The sequence below is a fragment of the Oncorhynchus mykiss genome, chromosome 13 (assembly GCF_057628025.1).
Source record: "Oncorhynchus mykiss isolate SJ-2025 chromosome 13, ASM5762802v1, whole genome shotgun sequence".
NCBI lineage: Eukaryota > Metazoa > Chordata > Actinopteri > Salmoniformes > Salmonidae > Oncorhynchus > Oncorhynchus mykiss.
The window spans coordinates 60,068,183-60,079,883 of record NC_143034.1 but is presented as its reverse complement, the minus strand read 5'-3'; positions in this window follow the sequence as shown (position 1 = coordinate 60,079,883).

Here is an 11,701-nt window from a genome sequence, read left to right as displayed (position 1 = left end):
CCCCCTCAATGCCCCCCCCCCCCCCCGTCAGCAATTTGACGATGTGTACTACAAGTTTACGTAGCTGGTCAGATTTATTTACCAATTAAAAAAATTGAGTGATTGAGTGATTTTCAATGACTGACACAACTAAATTTCGAAATTGTACCTTGTGTATTCTACTATTCTAGCTGTCAACAGTCAAACGGGGGTCCGCAGGCTGCCTGTTTCTCGTCCCTGAGATAATTATTAGAATCAGATGTGCCAGATAAGGGTTGGAGTGAAAACCTACAGGACAGTAGTTCTCCAGAAACAGGGTTGGAGAGCCCTGTTCTATAGAGACAGAAACTAATATAACCCATAGCAACAGCTGAAGACAAGAGAGACTATCATTCAGTGGTTGATTACAGATCATCAAAGTGATGTGGAAAGATGAGATTATTACATTAATAAGAAATGATGATAATGTTTGATTAACAACAGTAACTTTACAAAATGTCTGACAAAACTGAGATAAATCCAGAAAGAATATCAATCCAGAAAAGAAAAGCTTATCAAAACAAAAATGTAAGCACTGTTTCTTGCTTTATAGACTACACACGCTGGGCATGATTCACACGTGATACTACTCTCACCCATCAGACTATACTTAATTTAACTTTGTCTTTACATACAGTATGCTAAATAATATATGTATGAAATTGGTTTGGATGTAGAATAGGCCATTTTCATACCTCTGGTATTGTAGTTTACTACAGTAGTTTACTGTACATAAACCTAAACTGCAGTGATAAATAGCCATACTCACAGTGTGGTCTACATTGACACACTCCAGGAGGGTGATGCAGGAGTAGCTGACATCAATCACATTGTGTGTATGTGTAGTGTTTTTGTGTTGACAAAGTTCAGCAAGCCACGTAGACGTCTGTGGAAGAAAACCTACAAAAGTAAAGTTAGACATCTAACACACAAAAACAATATTCTACATGTCTGAATACGTTTGTCATTAAACTGTATCTACTGTCTGTATTTTTGATCTATTTAACATTGCAAGTCAGTTAAGAACAAATTATTTTTTACAATGACAGCCTACCAGGGAGCAGTGGGTTAACTGCCTTATTCAGGGGCAGAACAACCGATTTTCACCTTGTCAGTTTGGGGATTTAATCCAGCAACCTTTAGGTTACTGGCCCAACACTCTAACCACTACGCTTCCTGTCTCCCCTGAAGTGTGAAAGACAGTCACATTTCTGATTCTACAGTAGTCTGATAGTGAAGCCTGTGAGTCATATTGAATCCCCAGTTTGAAAGTTGTACATCATATGTAGTTGTAGTCACGAGAGTCTTGTGAGATACAATAAACAGATATCTTACCTTATTGGAAAACACTGATTGCCACTCCACACGTTTAGGTTTCTCCTTCTCCTTTACACAGTATTTGTACGTATTTCCAGTTCGGAGGCTTGCACAACTAACATTCTTGGTTTCTTCTCCACTCCAACAGCCTGCAGATATATATTTTGCAATCTCTCTTTCCTGAGAATTGTAACTTTTTCAAGAGAATGGCAAATAGCTGAGAGATAATCAAACACTCAAGACATCGAAAAAACTAAACCAACTACACTACTGTAAATATGTGTCAGGAATGGGGTGACTAAGACATGAAATGTCAGCTTCACCCAGAAAAAATACAAGGTCAAAACACAATCTCCTTACCTTGATTTAACAGGAGTGTCAATAATAAACCAAACAGATAAGAAATAGACATGGTGGCCTCTTATTACAAACTACTGTGTGCTGCGTGTTGAGTTCCAGTCTGTCGGTGCAAAGCAAACCAAGGCGGGAAGGACACTCTTTCTCTTGTTGAGCGGAAGTTACATCATAAGGAGGAGCAACAACAAACACATCTGGTTTTTGGATAAATATTTTAACGTTTTGTGACAATTAAACTAGATTTTTTTTGTATACAACTTAAGGCATTGATATTAAAATATAATATTTTCAATAAATGTTTCTTTCCCCCATGTAAAGCCTCCAGTAGGATGACAACTTGACCTGATTCCTACTGGTGGGGCAGTCGGATAATAGTGTTATTCTTTATTCCACTGTAGGTGGTGCACTGATTCCTACTGGTGGGGCAGTCTGATAATAGTGTTATGCTTTATTCCACTGTAGGTGGTGCACTGATTCCTACTGGTGGGGCAGTCTGATAATAGTGTTATGCTTTATTCCACTGTAGGTGGTGCACTGATTCCTACTGGTGGGGCAGTCTGATAATAGTGTTATTCTTTATTCCACTGTAGGTGGTGCACTGATTCCTACTGGTGGGGCAGTCTGATAATAGTGTTATGCTTTATTCCACTGTAGGTGGTGCACTGATTCCTACTGGTGGGGCAGTCTGATAATAGTGTTATGCTTTATTCCACTGTAGGTGGTGCACTGATTCCTACTGGTGGGGCAGTCTGATAATAGTGTTATGCTTTATTCCACTGTAGGTGGTGCACTGATTCCTACTGGTGGGGCAGTCTGATAATAGTGTTATGCTTTATTCCACTGTAGGTGGTGCACTGATTCCTACTGGTGGGGCAGTCTGATAATAGTGTTATGCTTTATTCCACTGTAGGTGGTGCACTGATTCCTACTGGTGGGGCAGTCTGATAATAGTGTTATGCTTTATTCCACTGTAGGTGGTGCACTGATTCCTACTGGTGGGGCAGTCTGATAATAGTGTTATGCTTTATTCCACTGTAGGTGGTGCACTGATTCCTACTGGTGGGGCAGTCTGATAATAGTGTTATGCTTTATTCCACTGTAGGTGGTGCACTGATTCCTACTGGTGGGGCAGTCTGATAATAGTGTTATGCTTTATTCCACTGTAGGTGGTGCACTGATTCCTACTGGTGGGGCAGTCTGATAATAGTGTTATGCTTTATTCCAATGTAGGTGGTGCACTGCGATGTGTCTGAAGTGCAGAACTCATTACTAGGTCCATATTACCTGTCTCCTGCCCACATGACCTGTCTAGAAGGTCACAAGGTCAGTAAAAACTCAGGGTCCTGCACACAACACTTCTGACCACTAGACGGGGCTGTTGTTGTACTGTAGGAATGAAGCACATGGTTTTGTTGAACTGTAGGGAAGAGGGGGATACCTAGTCAGTTGTACAACTGATGCCTTCAACTGAAATGTGTATTCCACATTTAACCCAGCCACTCTGAATCAGAGAGGTGCGGGGGGGGGGGGGGCTGCCTTAATCGACATCCACGTCTTCCGCACCCGGAGAACAGTGGGTTAACTGCCAGCGGCAGAACAACAGATTTTGACCTTGTCAGCTCGGGGATTTGATCCATTTGGCCCAACACTCCACTAGGTTACCTGCTGCCCCATTAACTCATGGTAGATAACTTTACCTCATGGTAGATAACTGTTCGAATGATTCCGCGGGTAAAGTGATCACTAGTAGTTAGTGTTTTTAACATGTTTATAAAGATGATGAACCCTCTAGGTTGACTGTGACATCTGACCCTCAGTGAGTGGGTGGAGGGTGTGAAGAGAATATCATTAATACAATCACGTGGTACATCTCAGAGTGGGATGAAATAGGAAAACATCAGGAACTCATCATCCATACCATATTGTACCATACATACCGCGCCATACCATCATTGGCTCCTGTATGTTACTGGTGAACACATCAGACATCCCACAAAGACAGACATACAGTCTGTGTACATGATCACATGAGCAGTTACTGTAGAAACCAGGAGCATTAGTGTGGCACGTGTGTGTGTGTGTGTGTGTGTGCATGTGTGTGTGTGTGTGTGTGTGTCTGCATAAACTTGAAAAACTGAAAACGAGTGACACAAGACTAAATAAATCAGAGTTTGATCTTTCCCTCTCCACCAGTGTCTCATTTGAAGAAAACACGACCACAAGCTGGAAAGGAATGTTTTAATGATAAAAGGAAAGCAACTCATCATAATATTAGTAAGCGTTGTACCAGTCACTGAAAAGTCACTGGTTTGAATCCCCGAGCCGATTAGGTCTGTCGAGGTACCTTTGAGCAAGGCACTAAAGTTAAATTGCTCCTGTAAGACACTCTGCATAAGAGCATCCGCTAAATGACTCAAATGTTCATGTATTTAATAAAACAAGTTGTGACCAAACACAAAACTCTGCAGAACAGCCTTCCTAAAAAGTAGATATGACAATGATGTGGAGGTTTGTTCATTCAAATAATACAAGAGTATGAGGGACAACTGTATCCATCAGACCTGAGTCGTTCATTAAACAATAGTCTTAACTCACTCACTTGTATGGCAATGTATGAGCAGATCATATCAATCCAACAGTCAAAATGCATAGTGCTATACACAGTGTACAAACATTAGGAACACCCGCTTTTGCCCTCAGAACAGCCTGAATTGGTCAAGGGATGGACTCTACAAGGTGTCGAAAGCTTTCCACAGAGATGCTGCCCATGTCGACTCCAAAGCTTTCCAGAGTTGTGTCAAGTTGGCTGGATGTCCTTTGGGTGGTGGACCATTCTTGATACACACGGGAAACTGTTGAGAGTGAAAAGTCCAGCAGCGTTGCAGTTCTTGACACACTCAAACCAGTGAGCCTGGCACATACTACCACAGCCCGTTCAAAGGCACTTCAATCTTTTGTCATGCCCATTCACCCTCTGAATGGCACCCACACACAATCCATGTCTCAAGGCTTAGAAAAAACGGATTTAACCTGTCTCCTTCCCCCTACACTGATTGAAGTGAATTTAACAAGTGACATCAATTAGAGATCATAGCTTTCACCTGGATTCACCTGGTCAGTCTGTCATGTTCTTAATGTTTTGTACACTGAGTGTAAATTGGTCATGAAGAAGTCATAAATGAAACGAAATACATGTGTAAGGTAACTTAACCATAAAAGCATCAGGTGAAAGCCACTCATAACAGTATGGGACCAACCCACAGACAGGACATCAAATACATTACAAATAAGTCAAATGAACATAATCAAAAGATGAAGAAAATGAACCTTTTCTGACACTAAGGTTATAAGGTGTCAATGTATGTGGGTATGTCATTCGCCTAAGTCATTTGACCTGACCGACACTCTGACTGAAATAAACATTCTAATGAAACTGTGAACACAAATGTCAACATAGCTCCACAATTCCTGTCTAAAGTTGTGGTATTTTTCACAATGTCACTAGTAGGTGGGGATGTGGGGTACAGTTCCTTCCGCAAGAACTGCAGGTAACACTTCCTATGAATACCCTCTTCATAATGTGTGATAAGTGTATTTATAACACCTTATAATCTATGCATTATACGTCATATTGCATGACATAGGCACTAATGGCTAATACATGTCTATATTCCTTCAGCATTTTAAGCAGGCAGCATAATGCCTTGTGATTCTGAAGCTAAGTGGTATGACCTCATGAAAGTCTCCTTAGGAAAATGTGTCAGAGGGCTATACTGTAACGACTTTACGTAGGAGTTCCGCACTCCTGTTAAAGGGATAGTTCACCCTAATTACAAAATATAATTTGCTTTCTTAAAGCTGTAAGCAGTGTATGGACAAGCTCAGACAGTAATCCATGCTTTGGTTTCGGATGGGTGGACTTATAACGTGAACGTCTAACAACCCAAAGGTTGCGTGTTCGAATATCATCACAGGATATTTTAGCATTTTCGCTAATTAGCAACTTTGCAATTACTTACTACTTTTTTAGCTTAATGAGCACATAATGTATAATATAACGATCCTAATGTGGCATCTGGCATAGTAATACTTTTCTTCATGAGGCATTACACATCCTGGTGATAATGCTTTATGCAGTTATAGATGTTCATGAGCAGTTATTAGCACCTATGTTGTGCATCCTGATGCATTATGAATAGAAGGTGTTATTAATGCTCCTATAATGCATTATAAAGAGAACATCCATATGAAGTGTTTCCTGTTTGAACTGACCAATCATGATTTCCTATGAATACAGTGATTTAAGTCTGATGTAATATCATCTAGAGTCTAAACTGGAACATCAACGTTCTTTACTGAAAGTAGGATTACATGTGTGTGTTAAATGGGACAAATTATGTAAGTTATTTTAACTGACATGTTAAACTCTCAATTCAGAAATAATGAATAATTGCTTTGGTAAAATAGAGCTTCTTAGACTGGGCCCTGTGATAATGAGGCCTACTCTAAATAACGTCTAGTCACTGTTTAGCTATTTGACATTTCCACAAGACATTGAGACCTCATGACCTTGGATATGTCTATACTAGAGAGGTTAACGTTTTAAGCATCTTTTCACATGTATGTTATATATATATATAATTGCTTGTATGTATAGTATACAATACTAGTGTATGATCTTATCATACTTTCATATCATTTGATATATAATGTTGTATAGCTAAAATGTGACTTGTTGTATCATAATCAGTCATATGCCGCACACTCATTTTCAGATAATAGTAATTAAACATTTAGATAACTTATCTAAATGATTATTATCTAAAAGTCTTGGTCCGTTTTGGAATTTCAACTGATATCACTAGAACACATTTCTGTAGCATAGAGAATTAACTTAATAAACTGTTTAGATTATAGAAAATCAGTAAAAGACACTTTTCAGAATGTGCCTTGGGGTTGACATGACTGATTATGATGAAGCAAGTCACAAATGTGTATCTTATAATATGTATATTATATACATTATTACTGGGTCTTATCATATGGTGTTAGGTTTTCTTTTGTTATACAAACGTCCACCGTTTGTTACAGTTCTCCTCTACTTGACTCCATGTCATTAGGTCCTTTGTCCTTGGGGAAAAACACAAGAGTTACAAATATGTTGGAGCAAAAAGAAAACGAGCCCCGTCATTTTAGATACCAAGACAAACAGTTCACCAGTTGTCAGAGGACATTAACAGTACTTACTATTAACTCAGGAGGTTTGGTGACTTGGTCCTTGTCCAAGGCCTGTTTGTCCAATAGAGCAGTGGTCTCCTCTGCAGCTCTGTTAGACATGGGAGGTCCTCCATTCATCTGAGGAGGTCCTGGACTCTGTGCACCAGGAGTCGGTTCCTTAGTCTCATCGTTAACCCTGTTGGAGAAAGAAGACATCAACATTCACATTCATGATCCACCATAATACTGTTCCCTATAGAGACAGAGGCTAACATGAACCGTGGGAAAATGGGGTGACTGGCATTATTACCCAATGAGTTGTAGATGTATCAATATGTAATCAAGCTTACCTGACATCATGGTGTCCATTCCCTAGAGGGGGTTCAGCATGTGTCTTCTGACAGGATCCAGGGTCTGTTCCCCCACTGTCTGCTGACTTCCTGTCCTGCCCTTCTAGCACACCTTCCTCTCCTGGGCTTCTAAGGGTGATTATTACATGGATAAGAATTAAGGATCTGTTGGAGAGGGGTACACATGTTCTACGTGTTCATGGCCTAAATGAAAGAGGAGTGAGTCACCTGCAGAGGAGGGGTGAAGTCTCACCAGCACCCTGACCTGGAGCCCCATTGGTCAGGTGTGATTCCCTGTGGAGTAAGATACAGACTGGATCAGGAAACATGACCTCAACCAGTTATTTAACCTCCTCTACCATCCCATGCAACTCTACACACAGATAAATACACATTCTCACCTTCTATATGGCACATGTCCATTGCTCTGAGGTTGACCCAGAAGCTGTGTGTCATCAGTCTGGCTGTTAACCCTGTGGGAGCAATAACAGGGATATCATCAGGATTAAAACTCTTGATCGACAAGAAACAACACTGTCCTCCATAGAGGCAGAGACTAACATGATCCATGAGATCAATTCTGAAGGGAGAAATGAGATTGTCATTCAACAGATAATGAAGATCTACCAAAGGAGTCCTCATGTGGAGAATTTACCTGACAACCTTGGGTACATTCAGTGGAGGGGAATCAGCATGTGTCTTCTGACAGATTTCAGTGTCTGCTCTGTCCTTGTCTAACGGCTTTCCATCCTCCATTCCTAGAACACCTTCCTCTCCTTGGCCACTAAAGGGAAGATTATTACATTGATAAGGATTTAAGTATCTTGATTGGGAAGGATACAAATGTTCTCCATATCCACAGCCTACATTACAGAGGACTGGCAGGTGATTAGTCATGTGGTACAGTTTACCTGGCATCTCCATTCAGCAGAGGGTTGTCAGCGCCTGTCTCTTCATTGTCCATGGGCTGCCTGCTCTCCTCTCCTGGCTCACCTCCTTGGTCACTAAAAGTGATATTATGATGAGCATGACTAAAAGGAAAAGCAAGGCAAACTGATCCAGGACAGAGTAGACTATAGAGATGTAGTAGAGGTATTCTAACTAACCTGAGAACAACCACAGCTTCAACAGTCTCACCGTCATCAGGCTTTCTGATGTCTGTGATAAAACATTGTCATGACTTTGCCCTGGGGGGTAGGTTTATGACAGTCATAAATACCTCTTCCCCTCTTTTTCCTCTCTCTACCCTACTGATGTTACATTTGCATAACCCTTGGTTAACATAGAGATTCTGGGAACATCAGAATGTGGGGGGAAATGAACTATATTCTGGTAATCCGACCAATTGAACATATGCAGTGGCACTTAATTAATATGATGTCAGTTCGGTTGTCATCTGAGACATTCTCATCAATGATAAAATGACAAACTCTAAAGTGGAAAGTCTACACATCAGAGTTATCGGATTCCCATGGAATTGTTGTTCAATTTAAATGTTTGAATATAAAATTATTGGTGAAGGGATGAAATGTGATTTTAGCTTCTAAAATGTGAGATTTGGGTTTTCATAAGATTAGGGCTCTGCTCAATCAGTGGCCCGCCCCTGTGAAGGGACATAGGCTATAAACATTTTCAAACACGCCCTCCTATCCCTTTCCTATATAAGCCCTTGACGACAATATAACCTCCTGTTCCGAGGACGTGAGGACGACGGTCCGATGTCAGAATGGTTCAGATAATAACTACAGAATGAAGCCAACATCAGCGTGAGCTTTGGTTGCGAATGGTATGAACTTTGAACTCTTATTCACTACAGAAGTGATACCTCCTAGCCGTTAAGTTAGCAACAGCAGATGCAAACGAGGGTTAGGAAGGAACAGACAGAGTATCCCGTCTATCACATAACGACGTTACTACAACGTATCCAATTGACCACCAGAGACATTCTTCAAAGGACTCGGTTTGGCAACACGGCCTTCCATCTACCACCAACCTCCCGAAGAACAGCTCAGTGTAAATATTTATTGCATTTTCCTTTTCCAAATGGGCGGTAATTTAGAATGCATAAGATACTGTATTTACGATAGCACAGCTTCTTCCTTTGTTCCTCAGTCTTCCCGCTCTTTCACTCAAACCCAGCCCCGTTTTCTTTTGTGAAACAAGCTGTCATATCTGTTCTGCCCGCTAGGGATGTTTTCCTTTATGACGTAATTTGTAATCAAGTTATGATTTAATTATGTGTATGTGTAATTATGTGTGATTAGTTAGGTATTTAGTAAATAAAAAATTAAACCCAATTTTGTATTGCTGATTCAACGTGTTAGCCAGGGTTCGTGCAGATAACCAAGAATTTACAACTTTCAGATGAGACTGAATTAAGATGATGATTAATACTGACTGCTATTGATGTAAAATATTACTAGGTCTTTAAGAGTTTATTCGGAAGATAACAGCTCTATAAATATTCTTTGATACATTAAACCACAGTCAAAAATACACCAGTTGTCCTTCTGGCTTGAATATGTTATGTCTTGCCTGGGCAGGGCTCTAAAGGCAGGGTCTTTGCTGAATGTTGTTGCTTGCCAATAGACATTACTGGTATTTGAAATGCCATGCAGATCTATTGAGTAATGCTTCCTTCGCCTTCTATAGCAGGGCTTTCCAACTTTGTTCCTGGAGAGCTACCCTCCTGGAGGTTCTCTCTCCAACCCCAGTTGTAACTAACCTGATGCAGCTTCCAGGGATGGGCAACTTTGATGGGGGCCACAAAAACCTGAACTCATTATGAGGGGTTGCAGTGGCTAGTGGGTCTGTGTACCCACATTCATACCCACATGTGCAGTCAGTGCCGGCCTTAAGCAGTCATTTCAGGCTATTCTATTCATTTTGCCATTCGTGGAGTCAAAAAACAGCAGTTTTACAGCTAATTTACTGCAATTCTACACATTTTGCCATAGGGTGGAGAGAAATGTTTGCATGTCAATATGATTTCTAAGTGAGAGTGGTTAACAAAGTCAATGGGTCTCCCCCAGTCATCAATTTGACGATGATTTCTACAGGTTTAGGTAGCTGGTTAAATACATTTACCAATCTAAAAAATTGTTAGCTGACATGGGCTAATTGAGTGACTGTCAGTGACTGACATGACAAGAGAAAAATTGCTGATGAACAACCAAATTTTGAAATTGTACCTTGTGTATTCTACTATTCTAGCTGTCAACAGTAAAACGGGGGTCCGCGGGCCTCCAGTTGCCCATCCCTGAGCTAATTATTAGAATCAGGTGTGCTACAGTAGATAAGGACAGTAGTTCTCCAGAAACAGGGTTGGAGAGCCCTGTTCTATAGAGCCAGAAACTAATATAACCCATAGCAACAGCTGAAGACAAGAGAGACTATCATTCAGTGGTTGATTACAGATCAATAAAGTGATGTGGAAAGGTTTACCTGGCATCACGTCGCTCATTCTGCATCAGAGGAATGGAGTTTGGTTCTGGAATGCCCTGACCCGCTTCCACGTCTCTGTGGCCTTGGTTGCTAAAAATGAGATTATTACATTAATAAGAAATTAAGGATAATGTTTGATAAACAACAGTAACTTGACAAAATGGCCGACAAGACTGTAGTTTGTAAGTGGCCTGCAAGTTCCAGACTGTTCTTATCCTGTTTGTGACCTGCTAGGACCCCATTGGTCTGACTTTAAACCCTAGTAGTAAGACAGAGAGAACTAGTCTCATAACTAACATAAACCCTCTGCAACAATTCTAATTGTCTTAAAGACAAAAAGAGTTATAAAGCTGTTATAAAAACAGTTATATAGGATACTCACCACAGTTTGTTCACACAAAAAAACACTAAGAGCAAACCAGCAATGACCAGCACGAGAGCAACACCAACTGAAAAACAAAATGTAGTCATCAGATATTGACATATTCACACAAATGAAAAGGTTTTAAAACAGCCTTCTAACTGTAGTTGATCTTGGTAACATCATTTTGAGGTCAGATTTACTTGTCATTTGCTCATACAGAGGAAGCTGTGGTGATAGATTTGCGTAAACACTCACCACGGTTTCTATCAGGATGGTCTCCATCTATAACGGTGGTATTAGAGAGAATAAAGTCATTTCCATGACATAATCAATCAAAATACTGACCAACACAGAATAATGTGTTACGTCGTCTTTCCCTTAATTTAATTTCCAGGCTTCCAGAAAATAAAAACATCAAAAACAAATTCTCAAGGGATTGACATTGGTACTCACCTGGGATGATGGTTGAATTCAAAAGTACAGTTGTCACAACCTCATTCCTCATCTCTACAAAGGCCAGAAAGAGGTTACAAGTGTTACGGTGCGTGAATGAGGACCCAAAAGCGAATTAACGTAAACAGAGCTTCTTTAATAAGAAAACAAACGTAGGCTCAGATGGACCGACAGGTTCCGA